The 19526-nt window shown below is 45.2% G+C and overlaps 1 protein-coding gene across 2 annotated transcripts in view; it reads left to right on the forward strand.

Moving 5' to 3' along the window:
- The window catches only part of LOC142413022 (calcium-activated potassium channel subunit beta-2), a 159803-nt gene that overhangs the window by 46930 nt on the left and 93347 nt on the right, over positions 1–19526 (forward strand). Inside the window, exon 1 of one of the 2 annotated variants that reach the window (XM_075509059.1) lies at positions 7261–7326. The exons of the other annotated variant lie outside the window; for it this stretch is intronic. The gene's annotated coding sequence lies outside the window, so the exon portion shown is untranslated. Of the gene's footprint in view, positions 1–7260; positions 7327–19526 lie in introns of those variants that run through there. 2 annotated transcript variants of the gene reach the window in all.

Below are 19526 nucleotides of genomic sequence, written 5' to 3' on the forward strand. Positions count from 1 at the left end.
CCGCGCAGAGCCCTGCTAACGCACAGCGCGTCCTGGCCTTAGCGTGGAGGCCACCGCTGCCTCCGCAACCTGAGAGGAGGCGAGGGCCCACTGCGGGCCAGCGTGTTGTTCTGCCTCTCCCGCGCAGGCACGCCTCCCACACCTCCACAGCTACAAGGCAGCTGCTAACGCTCACGCCAGAGCAAGTATCGTGAGATGTGTTGCTTGTCCTCAGTTTAAGAAAACTGAGAGAGGGCTGTGGAGTCAGTGAAGTTGTGACAGCTCTGCTGAGACCTTGATGGCTCTGACATCTTGGACGCAGGAGAAACAGCCTTTCCTTCTGGGTGCCCTTAGAAAAGTAAAATGGCTGCGAGATGGCTGTGAGGACACTGCAAGGGAGGTTGTGCGTTCAGGACAACCTGTATTCAGGACATATGTGACCAGCAACATACAGCGTAAAACACGCTGCACAATACGGCGGCTACTTAGGCAGTTTTAGGCTCTTACTATTCTGAATTAAAAGTTTATCAGCGAGACAGCAACCACATAAGCGTAACAAGACTGAATTTCAGTTGTCTTCTTTCAGTTCTCAGGCAAAGCTCGCAAAGCACTTTATAAAGGCAGAGGAGGGTTCTTAGCTTACAAATGGGGAAACTGAGGCACGGCGCTACAAAATGGCCTCTCCACAGTACAGAGCCTGACTCCCCGGCTATTTACCTATCTGCTTCTGCCATTGCTTCCTTGAAAACTCCCCTCGCAGGCGCACGGCAGAGTCCCTTTCCCTCCCCCTTTGCATGCTCTTTCCACGACTTGATCTTTCACACCTGGAGTGCAGAGCTTTGCGTACAGCACCAAATCATCAAAGAAACCCAAACAGGCATTTCACTGATGCAAAAGACCTTTCAAAAAGGGAGAGAACAGAAATAGAAGCATGAGCTTCATCAGAGTAGTGACTATTCCACCAAAGCAAAGCAGCAGCTGAGTAAAGAATAAAAGGAAGAACAGATTAAAGGAGATACTTGAATCCTGAAGAAAGGAGAGCACTGCGTAGCGAGTTATTTGCAGGGGGGTGGAAAAAAGGCGAGGAAAGAATTATCTAGCAATATCTTGCTAAAGTTGCTGGAGAAGTAATATTAACATAGGAATAGGAATGCGTGGATAGAAAAAGCCATCGAGAGTTGGTGGAGAAACAGCTAGGCACTGTATGTAAAATCAGAGAGCATCTAAGTGGCCAATTTGGTTTTTCCGTGAAAGGTGAATAGCACAATGCATTATCCGTCACAAAGCAAGGAAACCGCAGCAGCGTTGATTAGAGCAATGCTTCAGGAAATTATTGAACAAGCAAGAAACAATCTCTGATCACGGCATTCCAGGAGAGGAGTAAATTTGGAGGATTGCACACAGAGCTTAGACCAACGTGGGCTGCAAATGTTTGAACAGTAATCCATTGCTTAACAAATGGGAAAGCAGCAGGCAGCAATTGCTGCTCAGCAGAACCGTTCAGAGCAGGAAACCATCTCTGCCCAATAGTTGCACACAAAATCAGGCTTTGAAAGCACTGGTACTGAGACCCAAACTGAGGAGAGTAAAATCACTGAGGCATGAAATCCTGTTGGAATTACTCAATACTCGCGCTGGAGACTGGCCCCAGCAACTGGGTGTGCATCCTCAGATACATATTTTACTAGCCTTTAAGCAGTAAACATTCACTGGGCCCAGCAAGCAGCATTGTGTAAGCAGCCTGTTTTGTTGGATTCTGTTTTGTTGCTGTTCAAACTTACAGTCAATCTTCTGTGATTTACTGAGGAGGACCGGGCACACCAGAAATCATTTAATTTCATCATCTCTGCCAAAAGAATTCAATAGTTTACACGACACGTTATTGTGAAAGATGCTCTTTGAGTCTGGATTTCTTCTCCAGGTAATCATAAAAGGATGCCTGGCCTTTATCTGAGCAGAAAACCTACTGAATTCAGTGGAGTGGCCCCTGTTTGCACCAGCAGAAGCAGTCTAAAGAGGGAAAAAGGTTTACTCTGATGTCTTTGCTGGTAACTGTCTCAGGTATGTCCCATCTCTGCTGCTCCTCAGTACCACTGAGGACTAGACATCGTTGCAATATGTGGAACTCTGATGTTTCTGAAAATTAGCTGTGCTTTGTGATATATTTGCTCTCGGTAATGTCCCAACTGGCAAGTATTAATAAACTGGCACATCTAGAAGTGGAAAAGCAGGAAAACAGTAAGCTCTTGGAGATGGAAAGGAAAGTGAAGGAAGAGTTAACCAGTCTTTATTTTTGCCAGCAAGTATATGTACTCTGTTCCCCATCCGCCCCCATAAAGTATGAAATGTAGCAGATGTTTTGAGAACAGCTAGCCTGATCTATCAGCCTCTATATAAATGAAGGTTGAGTTAGTGAAGAAGGCGGCAGAATAATGTTTACAAGAGAAGAGCAAGAAGATTTCCGACACCTGGGCAACTTAATGATGGCAGATGGCAAAAGCTGAAGGCAAAGAGAAGGAGCAATGCGCACCAGCAGCTGTTGAACAAATGGGGAGTAGAAAGGCCTCCACTGAAACTGCGCAGGAAGAATTTAATACCGGCAGTTCTGTAAGAATGATAGTGTGAATATGCAAAGAGGAGCCTGTGTTTTAACTCCTCAGACAACTATCGTCAGAAGTACCCAATGGATTGTCAACCAAGGATATTTTCACAGCAAGAAACCATCTATTTGCATCAAATAATGTCAGCCTGCAAAGCAGCAACTTCTGGGTCATTTAACAACGCTCCAGATGTAGTTATTTTCTCCTAGGCAAGTGGCTTAAAAAGAGCTATGCAAGAAAAAGACAGAGTCAGCATATAAAGGGGGACAATCAAGCAGCATGTGGAAGTGATTAGCTAGTCGGTGTAATATAACTCAGTTATATGAACAGATTTCCAGGACACTTGGGTGTCCTGTGATTCTCAGCACAAGAGAGACTGCCAGACTATGGCCAAACACAGGGTTGCATTTCACCATCAGTAAACAAGTGATTTCTGACTTTATGCTAAGGAAGCTAATGACCAGTCACCCCGGAGAGCCTGGCTGAGCGTTTTCCTGTGGCAGCACGTCAGCTATTGCACTCTGAAGTTGCAGAAGGCACAGGTGCTGCCTGTTCTACCACAGGAAAGAGAAGGGAGACCAGCCAGAGCTGTAAATTCAGGGACTGACATCAACCGGCTTTCTGCATAATTCTTTCATTTAAAAGACAGAGGTGGGATTAATGCACGTAGCCGAGAGAACTGTTAGGAATTTATCTTCCCCCACACTGGACTTGCCCTTTTTAGGGAATAGCTGCTGTCTGCAAAACTCAGTTCTGAGTTCAGGCTCCACAAAGCCCAAGAGTATCTAGATGTGTATGACAGAATTTGGCCTCTTTTGAATGATCCTTCTTCTTGTTAAGACTAATTTTCATTTACACTGTAATTATACATACTTAATACAATCCATGACCTGCTGTGCACATCACATCTGTAGCTATGCCAGGCTAACGCTGCATTGACCATTGACGCTCTACAGAGAGACCCAACATGGAAGAGCCATCGACAGATCGTTCCTGCAATTCCTTTAATATGTGATTCACACCAAGTATCTATGGATTAGTGAGACTCCCTGCTGCTGTTTCAAAAAGACTCAGCAAGTGGGTAGAAAGAATGCTGTCTGATAGGTATGTAACTTCAAAACAAATTCATACTGTTCCTAGAGAATTTGTCACCACAGGGGAAGAAAAGGTTATTGTATGTGTAACCTGCAGCTTTAATTATATTGTGTACTTCCCTGTGCAATTAGAAATGTGTATTTGTAGCAGATAGTTACACTTTCTAGTTATGTATCTATCAAATTCTCGTTATAATTAGGATGACTCATAATGAAATTATGCATTAGTTGCTCCATTCATTATATTGTTTGACTTACAGTCAGCATGCAAACTACAAATCTTCTGAATTTTTCCTCTCCTTCATCCTCCTTGGCTGTTTCCTAAGCAAACACTGGTCAGAAACAGAGAGAGGCATTTTAAATTGTTGCAACTTCTTTGCAAGTGATGAGTTTTCTCGAAGAGGGGTTACTGCTGCAGAGCTGAGCAGCAATCTCAGCTCCTACAGGAGTCAATAGGATTTTGCTGATGGAGAGCAAAGTGAAAGCACATGTGAGCCCTCTGTTTCCCAGGGCAATCCTACTTTGCAACATTCATACAGTCCAGGAGGCCAGAAAATTGCCATACTGATCAGATCAGTGCTCCATCGCTCTCTGTATCTTCTTTCCAGCAAGGAGCAGATTGGTGCATCAGAAAAATGCAACAGCAGTAGAGCCATGGCACGGGTAGGGAGTACACAAGTCCCATCACCGATGGCAGCTGCTGTTGCTGCTCAGTGATTAGAAAAAGCCTGAGGAAAGGGCGAGTATCTCAGAATATCTCCCTAAGACTGAACTGTTTTGAACTAATGACCCCCTAGAAGATCTTTCTGATCATCCTCCATGGGCCTACAGCTTACACCTTGAACAGTTTACCCCCCTTTCAATTACTACTCAATACATCTCCTTGTCCGTTCGGTTACGTGGCTCTCACAGATAGTTATCGCCTGTTGACCACCAAGTCTGAGTGACCTTAACCTACTGCAAAGAATTGAAGCCTATGGGATCACTGTGGCAGGGAGGTCCGTAAGTAATTTATTCAATCCATAAGGGAGGGGGGAGCTGGGATAGTCATCCATTTTTTATGAGCCACCTTGTATTCAGCATACATAATTGGTGAACTGTGGACATGGGTGGCAATGATCACCTACTTTAACCTGTCGTTGAACGCTGTTGCGTCCAGTTCAGTACTGAAATCTCTCAAAAGATCATCAACAAAGTCAGCACCCCTAGACCTGTGTATCTCCCATAGGAATCTCTCTCATGTCTCTTGAACTGCTGTGTCATCCCACTTACAAGTCAATTGCACAGTGAGCCCCTTAGTGAGACAGAAGTATATTGCTCAGGACAAGGACAACTTTTCTTTTTTCCCTTTTTTATTTTTCTGCCTTAAGGTGAATGTACTGCTTATGAAAAATGCTAGATAAGTGGCAGTGAAAAAATTCTTTAAATTATTCACAAAGCAGGTATTGTTCTGGCAGCCGTGCTAGCAGTCGGCACGTAATGGTCCACCCTGAGATTCATGCCTACAAAATTCAAAGTCCCCTTTGCTTCCACCAATTTTGGGAGAAGCTTAAGGTGCTAATAATCCCCCACTGTAAACTGAGAAAAAACCCTGGAGCCCTGAGACCTCCCCTCCAACACGCTGACTGTGCAAGGTGCAGGGGGTGAAAAGGGGAAGGGAGGATGCCCAAGACTGACGGCAAGTACAGGCATGGGCAAGCACAGAGGGCAAAGGCAGCCCTGTTAGGAGCAATATTGATTCGGGGGCAAATGTCATGCTTGTGGTAGTCCCAGGTGTCTCCGTCCACATCTGTGTCTTGCTTGCGCCAGCAACAAGCTTGCTGTCACTCAATACTTTCCATGAAGGCCAACTCAGACGGAGGAGAGGCTGTAGCCCACGCTGAGCGCACACGCTGACATGCTGTTCGGTAAAGCCCTTGGCAGTGTGGGCATCTGGTGTGTTGGTGGCAGGAAATGATGTGGAAAAAAAGAGGGGTTTAAGTTGGCCACTTTCCCCCTGGGAACAAGGCAGAAATTACCAGCTGGTTCAGCACAGACCAAGCAGCCTCCTCTCCTGCAAGGGCAACTTTCAAATAGTCCATAAGAGTCACCAGTGCAAAGGACCAACACAAATCCAAACCAGATCTTCTCAAAAGAGAAGGCTCACATCTTAACCAGCCCTCACTGCCCTCAGGTCTCAATCATTTAAAAACCTAATGCATATTTGCCATTAGTGCTCTCTTAACCCCTTCAGTCCCATGTTGTGAGGCAGCTACAGCAGGGTTTTCACCGTGATCTGCTTTCCTCCTTAATCTCTCTAAACGCCATTCATTTCTGAGATGTCTCCACACATGGTATTTTCATTTTAAGCCAAGGGCTGTGAACTGGGTGGTGCCAAAAAGTCAGGCAGGTGCTGAACAAGCAGCAAAAGTGCTAACTCCCCGCTTGCTCTCTCCCCCAGCCTGCCTTGGCACCAGGTTGCCTCTCCAGTCCTTCAGCCTGTGTGCCATTGCTGCTGGCAGGGACACATCTGTGCTGGTGGCTTTTACATTTGTCCACTAGGAACCACACTGAGATCAGCAACACTGAAACGACAGCAGATATTAACAAGCTTTGATCCCTCTTGACCCAGGCTGGTTATTAACTGACAACCAAGAAGAAAAAGGCTCCAGGATCTCAGCAGAGCCCTAATATTCCTGACCCAGGACCTAGGGATGCGCACGGTTTTCCCGAAAACAGCAGTGTCCAATAGCATCCTCTCACCACCCCTCTTCCACACATCACAGGCACCGCGAATGCCATGCATCGCTCACGTTTCTTCTGCTCATCATTAGCCCGGGTGCTGTCAACTTGCAAATTCAGATTGCAAGACTCCGCTATCTGCAAGCTGTATTTTGCCTTTTGGGAAGCATAGCGTACGTCTGTGACTCTGTAAAAACAGCAAACCACAGCACGATCCATACATTCCCCTAATTCACTTCGTGCCACATCTGCCTTATAGAGTTTTATGAACTTTCAGCTTCCAATCGCTACTTCCACTAACTCCTGCGACAGCCTCAGCTTGCGGTGGGGGCGGATGCTGTCGCGTTCATTTTGCCGTTCGCATCAGTCGTGAGAGCTCCGGCACTTTCCATTCCCGGGAGTGATTTTCTCCGTAGTTTCAAAACAATGTGTGAAACCCTGCTCTGCAGAAACAGTAGCCTCAGTAAGTTTAAGGATGACTGAAGCTATTTCCTCTCCCGGGGAGGTTTAAAAACTACAGAGAGATGAATGGGGTTAGACCTATCGCTGCATTTCTAGCAGCCATCCTATTACAGCACTGACTAAAAGCAGGAATGGCGTGCCTAGCCTAGGTTAATAAACCCTACCGAGTGCATGCCTTAAAAGCACTACGAAACAGCCTTAAGTCGGCTTGAGATAACTAATTTCAAGCATGGCTGTCTAGTGTGCCTGTCATTCCTATTGTCCTTCCAAACTATTTCAGACATTTTGAGCAGGGAGTACTAAGCTGCGAGTTAGCAGGGGTTGTGACATTAATGGTCCAAAAAGGTTTAAGCACCAGGAGGGAACGATGACAGCACTTAACAACTGGTGGCAGTTTGGAGGATTCCGCTGGATCTCTGTTTATTAATAAGTAGGCTTCGCCTCGGAGGAAGATGTGACAACTCTCGGAGGTAGGATTTGCATGGGAAACAAAGGGAGCTGTTGCTGTTCGGTGCCCATTGTTTGTGCTTTGCTCCCTGGCTTTCCCAGCGCAGCCAGGTGCAGTCGGCAGCGGCGAGGCGGCGGTGGGGAGGGGGTGATGGGATGTGGGGGGAGAGCCGAGGGTGGGAATACTGCTGATGGTCCTGCATTTTATGGCAGAAATGCCTCGAGGACAAACCGGCTCAAATCTTGCCGCCTGCTGAGCGTGCATTCCACGTTGCTCTTCCCACGGAGTAAAATACATAGAGGTCATGCAGAAAACACTTTACTCCTTTTCTACCGAGCCAGCTGGGCTGTTTCTGAGGTGGGAGAGGGGAAGCTGCCCTAAAATAAAAGGGGAAGAGGAAAGCTATGGAGCCTGTAAGATGAGGGAGGCATGCTATGAACGCGTAAAATGTGTCTGGAGTGCCACCGATGTCATTTGAAAAGGGGAAAACAGAGCCGGGGTGGGGGGCGGGAGGGATTTTCCGGGTGAGGAACTCCTTAGGTTATAACCTAGTGCAAAAAAGACATGATGTGTCCATCCATTTTGCATAATCAAAGCTTCCTCTGCACCGTTGGCATTGTTTTGCTGGACGAGAATTGTAGTTTCAGACGGAAAAAGGTACGATTTCCTCCTGTGCCGCTGCCAGCCCCCTGCCACCCTCCCTCCCTCTGAGAAACCACAGTGTGGGGAAGGATGTAAACGGCATTCAGTTGGATGCTGAAAGGTTCGGGAGCGAGGGCTGAGGGGGGAATGAACACTCAGTAGTGTAACAGGAAAGCTTCCCCTTGAAAAAGCTTGTTTCTTCCCAGCCAGAAGTGCAGGAGGTGATGCACAATGTTAGAAGCCTTGTGTACTTTTTTGTGATGCGCCTGTTTAGCATTGCTAGACGAGAAAATGTCCGAACATCAAAGAGTCGGGTCTGCATGGCAAAACAGGGCAGCGAGGTTTGCATGGGGTCCTGGTCAGTGCTGGGCTGCAAGTTTGCATTTTTGTCATTGCATGTGACCCTCACCAAGATAAGTAGTGGGAACTTAATGAGTGAAAATCTTGTGTCCATGCATATGCAGAATCCCGCTCATCTGGTGTGTTTGGTCTGAGTGTGATGTTCCCTGTGTTGATGAATTGTTTCGACTTGTGCATTAAAGTTTCATTTCCAAACAACAGAGAGACTTCAGAGCGAGTGGTATTTAGTAACAATAAAATGTTCTGCTTGCGGAAATGCTTCTCACAGGAGCTATTAAAAATGCACTTAAAGCAGCTGAGAATCATATCTTGCAGTAAGACGTATGGTATCACTTGCTCTGCTAAATTTTAAAATTAAGGTTATGATGCCATTTTAAGTCTACTTTAGTGTGGGTGTCATTAAGCATACTTTACAATACTGTTGTCAAAAGCTCACAACTTAGAGAATTCTGTTAGACTGATTGTTTTCATTACATCTTCATTAGAAAAATAATTCCTATATAGCAGGGACTTAACAAGTAATTTGAATTTACTCACCCTAACTAATGTTTCCTTTAAGGAGAATTTCAGTGTATTATACTACGTTGTAAATAGGTCATGATATAATTCATTTAAAACACTGATGACAATTTAACAACAGAAGTGCTAAATGCATTCCATCAAAGTAAATACAGATTATGCCAAAGAGAAGCAATATTGGATCAGGAATAGTAAGAATTCCTTTTAAGAAACATAACATAAATATTCTCCATTTGATCCAAGCCACAACTTTTCAGTCGAGTGCATTACTTTGCATTGCAAATTGGGGAAAAAAACCGTTTTGACCTGTGTTATATACACTACTTGGTATATAATGATAACAGGGCAAACTTTCTTCCAAAGAAATTGTTTCTAGCGGTTTGCAGTATGGATCAAAGAGATACTATGCAGAGATATTAAATCCGTGTCAGAAATGAGCAATGCATGTGGAAATCAAGTACCTATTTTTTCTTCTCCGTCTCACTTTTTTCCGGAGGCTTAGACAATTTTACTTTGTTTTACTTCAGTGCCTTTCTGAGGGAAGGGGCTGAAGGGGTAAAACCACGAGGAGGAGGGAGACCGTTCAACCTGCGCCCGGCCACAGACTTCTCGGGGGACTCGGACCAGTCCCCCAGCCTCTTTGCAAAACGGGCAGGGTAGTAGCCCTGCCTTGCGAAAAGGGCGAGGATAGCGTGCTAATGATGCCATGGAAATACAGGCTGTGGTACTCGGGGAACAAGACTGAACATAGAGCTCCAGATAAGGCAAAACACAAAGCAAAATTTTGTAGCAGGAGCAGGTTAACATTTCAGGCATTTTCAACTGTAAAGTAAGACATATTGCAAATCCTGTGAACCAAAACTAAATCTGCTTTCAAAACTATTCCAGACAAATTTGCCACTTACAAAAACTTCTGCCAGCAGCAAATATCCATTCATCTGAGAGCCTGTCAGAAGTGACTCCAAATCTCTCAACACTCCCTTTGCTCCATCCCTGTACAGCAGATAATGAAGCAAACTGCATCAGGTTGATTCACTGTGCTGAGAAACAATTTCCCTGTTTTCTTCAGATGCTCAATGAGTAGTTTTTGCCATGGATATCACTTGCCCTTCTGCTTATGAATTGTCTGTGGAGCTCATGCAATTTTCTAATTTATTTATTTGATATTATTTGAGAATTTCTTCAGTGAATAATTCTTGGCTTAAAGATCTTTTGGGAATGACAAATGTTTGCAAATTCATACTGTGTTGCTTAGTTCAGTCATGTGGTGTTCCTTGATTAGATAATTTGTATAGCTAACTCGCAGAAAGTGAATTGCAAATTTCACAACGAAGTATACTGTTTCATATTGGATTTCCATCCCTATCTGAGCAGTCAGGTTTAAAATTCATGTCTTGCAAGTAGTCATACGAGCAACACATAAGCACTGAAGTGCTCCCACCAGACAGATGTGAGAGCCGGGTTAAACAGCCTTCAGTTTCATATGAATATTCATGAAAAGTGTTTGAATTCTTGCAGCTCAGTTAAAATGAATAGTCAGCGTCATCCGTCGCGCGCTACATGGGCCTTTCTCTCACAGTGTTTGCCATGTCCCCACGTTCTGCCTAACTCTCCCGTATAAGTCCACGATGCCTGTGGAAGCTGTTTGTGCAGCCGAAATAAAAGGAAAACACACCTTTGTGGAATGGAAATTTCTAAATTTTCCACATTGTAGCCTCTCCTGTTGTGCCTGTCTTGCACGTTGCATGACATGAAGAGAGCCAACAGGGAGGACAGCAAGAGACCATCAGCAGCGACACAGTGAGTGCAGGAGAGAAAACATTGAAAGAGGAGAAAAATAAGGGTGACCACTGGCAGAGGGGGGATCAGCTGCACATAGAGTACGTACATAGGAGGTAGGGACCGACACAGCATGAACGCGTAAATATACTGTATAATTTTTAACAATGAATCTATTGAATTTGGGTCATTAACCTCGAGGTTTATGGTCTTACCAGACGCGGCCCATGGCAAGCCCTGGAGCGGTTGCTCCCGCTCCTTCCCTGTGCAGGCGCTACGCGGGCGCTCGCTGCAGGTGCAGTCAAGCAAGGAGGTGACGTGGTTTAGCTTTTGTCAGGCAGGGCTCTGATGACATGCCAGGGGGTACGGAAAAGTTGTGAAAATAACAGACGAGAAGAAAACTAACTAACTAGCGTCTGGTGCATGGTTTAAAAGCAGTGAAAATCAGTTGGGCGAAGAATTTCTGTCAAGTGTTTTTTCTCAGAAACAAAAAAAAATTCAGCTGTCAAAACACCAAGCGCTTTTGACTCAGAAACAAATGAGGAGGAAAAGGTTAGAAAACACAAATATATTTGCCTTTTGAATTACCTTTGCACTGTACTTATTTCATATAGGAGGAAGCCTCAGGTCTCCTACCAAGTGAGTTGTATTGTCCAACTACTTCCCACTTTACGTAGAGTAAGTCAGGTGTGTGCTGAATCAACAGGGTTGCTGCGACTGCACAGAGCCAACCAGCAGTGTTACACCCTCATTAGACAGCCTTTTTTACCTTTTCAATGATTTTAAAGTCCAGTGATCCCAGGTATCGTTATTTATCCTAAAAACAGAAATGTGCCTAAATTGCACGCAGCAAGCGCTGTGTGTGAGCCTCGCAGCGAGAGTCACTACGGGCAATGCACGTGCGTTCATATTCTGTCAGGGCACGTGTATCGCCAGATTAATGTTGCTTGGGAAGAGTAAGAGAACGAGAAGAATTAGAGGAACTAAAATCAAAGCAAACACAGAGGATCTTTGCTAGGACAAAAATTGACTCAGTGTGGTCTGGAATGAAATTCCAACTTGAAACTCCCCCTGGATACCACTAAAGCTCCTGTTAGGTCTTGAAATACCTCTTTTTCTTTCTTAATATAAAGCTGTCCTATTGCCCATAATTAACCCCCATCTCTGCTTGTGCCAAGTGATATAATTTTATATGGAGCACTTTTAAAGAAGTAGTTAATTTTTAAAGGGAAAACACAGAAAAAGTCAAATCCCAGCTCGCTCTGCCCACATTGCTGGTTGCCCCTCTGGTCCATGCTTTGGTGCCTCTGATGCTTGGTCGAGAGCAGAGAGCTGCCACTGGCAAGCCCTGCAGGGACACACAGCAACATCTTGGAGCTGTAGCATCTTCTTCTAAGATCCTTGGAAGGTTGGAGGCAGCAACACAGTCACAAGTGCACCTGGGTGTCCCCACTGTTTATTTGTCATCTACTGTAACTCCACAGGAGGAGTGACCTGGCAGCTCTGAGGTCCCCAACGGTCTTTCAAAACTACTCCAGTAAACACATAAGCTCTTTAGGTAACCCTTTGCATCACGTAACTGGACAACACCTCATCAAAGCCTGCACCAGCCTTTCTTGCCTACTGAATCCTTGGCACTGATCTGCACCACAACTCCCCATCACAGGGAACCGGTAGATCCAAAAGCAACGGGGAAGGTGTCCTTCAGGGGAAAGGAGAAAAACGTCAACTAGCCGTAGATGTTAAGAGTCTCCAAAACACTGAAAGGGGGTAATAGCTAGATGCCCAGACCGCGGACGTGATGGGCACAAGCAGCCAGGATCTGTGCTCCAGCCATCCCCAGGTACCTAGCAATTTTGTCTGATTTCAGTCTTCCTCCTGCGCTGTGTGCCACTGCATTGTCCTAAATGCACCACCTCCAGAAAGGTTTTGAAGACCAGAGGAGACAAAAGAACATTTCTCCCATTTCCCCACTTCCCTGTCAGTGGATCAGAGTGGGACTGAAGTTTCTGCTTGAGCCCAAAGTTGTTCATCTGCTCAAGGTCGCCATCCTGGCAGAAGCCCTCTGGACGGCACTGTCCTTGCGTGCCTGCTGAGGCATGGTACCAAAGAAGGGGCAAGATAACATTGCCTGCCTTACAGAAGTGTTGCAGAAATCATTCCGTATACTTGGCTGTATTTTACTTGCGGGCAAGCTATTTTCCACCTCAGCAGAGTGGTACTCCTTACTGACAACCATTAGTTATTTGCAAATTTAGATAGGCCTTATAAACGTCAGGCTCCTGAGTGAATAAATAATGTTTCAGAGCAATAACTTGAAATAAGTCAAACTAGGAATAGTGAGAAGACCAGGAGTATGATCCCTTTGGGACACACTCCCTACCACTTCTAATTAATATCTGGTACTTAAAGCATCACAGCCCATGGTTAAATCAAAGTCAGAGGAAACAAAGGAATAGAAAATCCTTCTGGAGACTTGTGTCCCTCTCCATCCGCAGGAGCGGGAATGCTCCTCAGTGCTACTGCCAAACAGACTGACTCTCTGACCTTGGTTAGGGGTGTATGGTTTTTTTTGGGGGGGGGGGGGGGGGGGGGGGGGGGACACGGACAGACAACCCAAGGGGGCTGCCCTGGCAGCTTGCAGCTGCCCCAGGGTTTGCATTACCCCTTGCTCTCCCACTGCCTTTCCCTTCCCACGCAGCCACCCCCTCCTGCACCTTCCAGCTCTCCAGGCCCTCTGGGGAGCCAGTTCAGCTCACAAAACCTCCAGGAAACCGTGCTTTGGTTTTGGCTGGCTGAAGGAGCCCAGTTGGAAGCCAATGAGCACAAGAGCTGGTGCAAGAAAAGCAAGAGAAGAACATAGCCAGGAGTGGGGTATGGGGAGCAAGGAGCAGTCACAGCCCTGGCACAGCACATGTCCCAGCTAAACACCCCTAAATTCCTCTGTCCCAATGACCCAGTGAGACTGCTGCAGAAACAGGCTTCAGATAACCATGTCTTGACCACAGCAACATGTTGCAGAGCCCAAGAGTTCTAAAAGAACTGAAGGGCAGAAAAGGACAACAGCTTTGTCTGCGCTCATTGGTCTTCGACCGTCGGGGCCCGTCTAGCTATTGATGCTAGCTATTGTTTTTAAGCTTATATGTTGAATTCCAGAGCTGCTGTTGTGGTGATAGGGAAAGAATTGATTTGGCTGTGAAAAACAGTCCTTGCAGAGCAGGTGTAAGGATGACTGTTGTGATTTGGTGAAGTTTACTGATCCAGGAAATAAGGGTTTCGAAACAAAGCCTGAGTGGAAAACATCAATGCAACTAGGACATCTTTCAATTCCTTCAACAAAGCATATATACTTCAAGGCAGAGGGAGCAATAATCCAAGCAGGGAACAAAGGAAGTTCATTTGTAAACATAGCATTTTATTAACTGGAGGATCTGCAAATGAAAAGTCCCCTGACTTTTGAAAACCCGTGTTAATGATGCATCAGGGTATAGCATAAACTTCTGACAAGTTCCCCCTCTTTGTTTGCTTCCATATAACATGTTGATCTTGCTGCCACTCTGCTCTTTGAAAGCTCTGCTGCTCTCCTAATTATTAATTGCAGGAAACATGTATTCCCCCATCTTGCAAAAAGCATCACAGGACATACTGTCTGGTTGTGAAATATCCCAAGAAGTCCACAGCAAAATCTTTTTTGGTAGAGTTTAATTAAGATGATCCAGTAATTTGTGTGCAGCTGATTTGGAAGGATTTTGTCACAGGTAAACAAGCTTTGAAAAAAATTGCTTTTATCTCTTCTTGCTTTCTGTTTTAGTCATATTTCAAGTGGATTAGTATAATCTTTCCTCGGCCAAACTCCGCAGCCAGTCTATTCCATCATTGTTCTAATTTTACAAAAAGAAAATGACTGAAAGCAATTAATTAAAAATCTCTTCAGAGATGCATATGTGGATGCGCTTATTCACTAAGAGCTCACAAAATAACTCTGCATTTTAAAACAATTTATCTGGTGCATTAAGCGTGAACAGGATGTCTTTGTTAGGTGCGCCTGCCTTTAGATGGTTCCCTACATGAATATGCTTGTCATGTAGAGATATCTGCAGTAACTCAGCACAGAGAGGATCCCCTTTTAAACTAGGTTTGAGTTTCTAGACAGGCTTCTTTTTTCTTTTTTTTCCTGTGTGATGAAGAAGTTGATTGATTTCAAGTGAGGAGTCTTTGCCTGCTGGGACCTGGATTGTCAAAAGCCATCACAGAACTTGCAAAATTCTGTCATAACACCAGAAGCCCTAACTCTGCTCCAGAATCATCAGAGTTCAGGGAAAATTCCAAGTAATTGACAACAGAAGTTTTCTTAGCAATGATATTCTACCAGACTGAGACATTATTTTCTGCACACACAGGCGCCAACATGGGGGACAGTACTGACACAAACAGTAAACTCTACTGACATGAGTGAATGTATCATCACCAAGAAGACACAAGTGTCTTCACACTAAAACCTTGTACTAGACTATTCATAAACTTTTAAGGTCGATCAAAAAGGCAAATTCCCATTTTGCAAAGTCTCTTTTATTTCTTATGAGCCAAATAAACCCTCTAAATTGCCTTGAATTCAGGGTGAGGGAGAAGGAAATCGGGATTCTTGCTCTCAAAGCTGTGCCCCTCCTTAATAAAACTCCAGCACATCTGTGCCGTGAATGCAAATAAGTGCTGTCATCCAGCGCAAGGTGCAGAGGTTCTCCTGGCAGAGCAGGCAGAAGCTTCCTCTGCAGAAGTGTTCACGCTCTGCGGTGAGCGTTCATCTACAGGGTCGATGCAGCAGCCCTGCCAGTCTGCAAGCACACTTCCCAGGCAATTTGAATATACCTAGGGAGGCTCCTAGAAGTCGTCACGTACTCCACCTCTTCTTTGAGCAGGAAATCTTGGACAAAGGTGTTTCGCCAGCCCTCTTTGTCACTGAGTTCATTTACACCTTCTTCAGCCTCCATTAAAACACGCTCTGTTTGTCTACTCTTTCCACTCTTTGTCTACTCTTTCTGCTCTCCATTCTGCTTGTCTCTATTTAAAAAGCCTCACATATCACAGCCTGCTGGTCACTAGCCAGATATCCAGATGGTACTTATGTACCACATTGATAGGTGCCTTAGAAATAGCAGGGAGAGAGGGAAAAAATATCATGGGAAGACTTCAGATGCTCTTTTTGATAAATGGCAATTGTAGATCAAATTAGCCGGTTCCCTCCTTTGGAGAAGCTGGGGAAGCAACAACAGTTGCAGTCCCGCAGAGCGAACACGCGAGGACGCGTCTCTCGCTGTCAGGTTTTCGCGTCCCGCTCAGAGCAGTGCCAGGCGGATGGTCTGTCTATCCATCCCTCTTTGAAACACCCCAGGTTTTCATCTGGGTTTGAAGGTTTCTCTCGGTGCCTGTCACCGTACTGCCTCCGCACAGCTACGCTGTGTCAACTACTTCTGCACAGACAACTGGTTTCTGGAATAAAGAACAAACGCTGCTCACCTTAATTGTGTGAGTATCCCTCTGGCAATAATCAGGCTAATTGCCTCAGTAAGGCCAGCAGGATTTGGCTCTAAATCAACCACCAAAATGATTTAAGCATAAGTGCATGAGTTCCTCTACAACTCCAAGGCCCGCTCGCTAAACGTTATTTACATCTCACTCAGAAATTCTCTTTCTTTTCTCTCTTCCATTTGCCAAGGAGAAAAGTAGAAGGGATGCGGTTTTCAGGAACACCTGTGTGAGCAGGGGGCTGAGCCCATCCTGAATGCAACGGCAGGGAAGACAGATCTCTTCCCCAAAACACCTCAAGAGGTCTGCCCGTAGGAACCCCAGTTTGCATCGTGTCTGGGGATCCCACCAGCCTGTGCGTGTCCTCCGGGGACGGCACAAAACTGCAGAGGAACCTACCAAGAAGAGAACCATTGCCCGAACCTGCTGTGGCTGCATGTTTGATTTATACCTTAAAGCATGAGATAACATATCCTTTAAAATATTTAGCTTGCTCAATAAAGCTGATATATGCTCTCTTTACCTACAGAAATTTCTAGATTTTTTTTTTTTTTAAAATCGTATTAAGCAATTAGCGTGTCTCTTGTGGCAAATATTTTAGCATAACGAAGAAGTACCAGCAGCTTCATTTTAGCAATTGGCTCTGGAGGGGGCAGGGAGATGAAATCCTTGGAGTCAGCCGGCGTGCTGCGCTGGGTGCTCCCCAGACCAAGGTACCTGGAATGAGGCGCTGATAGGAAAGGCTTGAAATCCCTCCTCCGCCAAGGGATATGTGGCACAGAACCAGCTCTCGAGGGCGAGACCTTCCATGGGTCTTTCGGAGAACTGCGTCTTTTTAAATAGCGTTTGGGGCCATTTCAACTGTTTCTATAACCGCAGGTCTCAGGAAGAGCCCCAGGCTGGGCTGCTGCCTGTCCCGTAAGTCGGGGCAAGCTGTTCCTGCTTGCCATGTACCTTAGTGCCACAGGCCCTTTCCGTGACCCACAGCAGGAGCAACAGCTGGCACAGATGCACAGCCGTGAGCCTCTGGGGCCTCAAATTAAAAACCCAACATGCTTATGGAGTTTAGGGACCCTGAGGGCTGAGCAGGAGGTGAGTAAGGTGGTCAAGGGACCACATCTTCTGCCTACAACCTGCCTTGGTCCTGCTGGGGTGTTTAAGTCTCCTACTGGAGCTAAAGCTTTTTTCTAAGTAGCCCCAGTTCATTGCCTCCCCTCTTACAAAAATCTTTACACGTCTCTAATCATTTTCACTGTCAGTCTCTGCACTCTTTTTATATCCATTAAAGACTTTATGAGATAGGATGACCAGAAATGAAAAAAGATTCTGAGAATAGAGCATGCAATTGATTTATGTTAATGGCATTGTAATAATATTTTCAGTGTTTGATTTCTTTTTCATTCTGTACACAGCTAAAATGTTGATTACTTTTCTATTCCTCTCTCATTTATTGAGCAGCCACTTACATTGGGCTCCACAAATTTATTCTCAGGTCTGTCTCCACAGCAGTTAAAATATAATTAATTTAAAATCCACCAACACACAAGAATTTGAGATGATTCTTTCCAATCAATCTTACTAGAATTCATCAATGAGTTTCACCAGCTGTCATGCTGCTCATGCATTTGTCTTTGTAAAGCTCCTCTGACTTCACTAGCTTTCACACATTTAACAACTGTTCATACTAAAAAAAACCCCAACCCTGTAATTTCTATTGAAACACACCGTAAGCCTCAGAAGCCCCCCAGATGTGCGTGAATAAATATCAGTCACCTGTGACAGCATCCTTAATGATTTTTGCATTTCTTTACGCTGATAACTTTCATCTCTTATGCATATGTCAGAGATATAAAAAAGCGTGCCAAGATGTGTTAGGAGTTTTTTAAAGTCAATCAGAGAATAAATGTTATTGCTTAATTTTGCCTTCATAATATATTCTGCCTTGAAAATTGTATTAGGTGTCAAATCGCCTTACCCTAAAGGGATTAGAATATGAAAAGTATCCCTCAGTGCTGAAGGGGAAAAAACCCTGACTATTTTTATGATGGAGTTCGATAACCCAACAGAAGGGATTACAAAGCATGGTGCCAATGATAGCCAGAGACTGACTATAAAGACCTTCTTTAGTCAACTAAAGATGAGCAAACTGCTTTGGACAAAAAACCAGCCTGATTCTTGTCTCAAAGTTGATACAAAATCAAATACAAGTATTTCATCAGAGGTATGACAAAGCCACTTGCCTTTCTTCTAGCATTACAAGGTGGCTGTGCACTGCCTTATTTTGGCTGGTAGGAGACAGAAATACAAGATCACAAATTTAGGATCTGCTGAAAGCTGGGAACACCAACAGTAACAACACTTTATCTTCAAAGAGTTGCCAAAATTAAGGGCTAAATTTTCAAAGCAGCTTGGCATCAAGAGTGCCTTCAGTCTTCCCTGGGAAACGGAGAACCAAGAACAGGGACATTGCTCTTTCATTTTCAGCCTGCCCCTGTAAAACAACCAGCAGTCATCGCACCTTTCCTACAGGTTAGAAAACAGGCGTGATGTGGGCAAGTGATTTTATATTAAGGGATTTCAAGGTCACAAATGGTCACATAAGCTTGTTTTGTAACAGTGTCACCTAATATCAAAAGTCTCTATTTTCTTGTCGTGAAGCGCTCATATCGTTAGCTGCTTCAAGCAGAGGTGCAGGAGCAAGTTGCCGGCCTGAGATGTGAGTCAGCGTCTCCCTATTCAGTTTGTGAGACCATACAGCTAGCATACAGCAGCATTTGTGTACCTTCACGCATGATACATAACGCAAAGTAGTTACCAAACTAATAAGCGTAATTTTATCTAATTGGCATATTTATTATTGATGTGTGTGACACGGTAGCCGATTAAAGCCTCAGGTCGTGCCAGGTGGAAGACAAACATATAGCCATAAAGATCAATTAAATGCGTTTAGATGTCGCACACGAATGCAACACTTGCAAAAGGCGTTGGACAACACCATGGGGAGTGCCCGAGCCGTGGGAGGAGAGGCAGCACCCCATTTCTCCCACCCCTCTGGATGTGCCAGTGGGCTTTGGAGAGGTCCATCGGAGAGGTACCGAGAAGGGTCCTGCGCGGAGGGCAAACTGCTGGGAAAATGAGCTCGGCAGGGCTGGAGCTCGTGAGTGTCACACCACATGGTGACCCCCGGCAAGTCCCCCGGGCTGGATTTTGGCAGGACTGAAGTCCCTGCTGCAGCCAGAGCCCTCTCGCAGCCTCACCCAGGCACTTCTCGCTCCGTTTCTTGCCCCCCTGAGCAGGACTGCCACTCAACTGCAGGCTGACAGGTCTGAGCATCTCTTTCACAGAAGAAATGAAACCCCAAGAGTACGCACATTTGCTGTGTAAGTTTTGCACCTAGAT

The sequence above is a fragment of the Mycteria americana genome, chromosome 7, assembly GCF_035582795.1.
Source record: "Mycteria americana isolate JAX WOST 10 ecotype Jacksonville Zoo and Gardens chromosome 7, USCA_MyAme_1.0, whole genome shotgun sequence".
NCBI lineage: Eukaryota > Metazoa > Chordata > Aves > Ciconiiformes > Ciconiidae > Mycteria > Mycteria americana.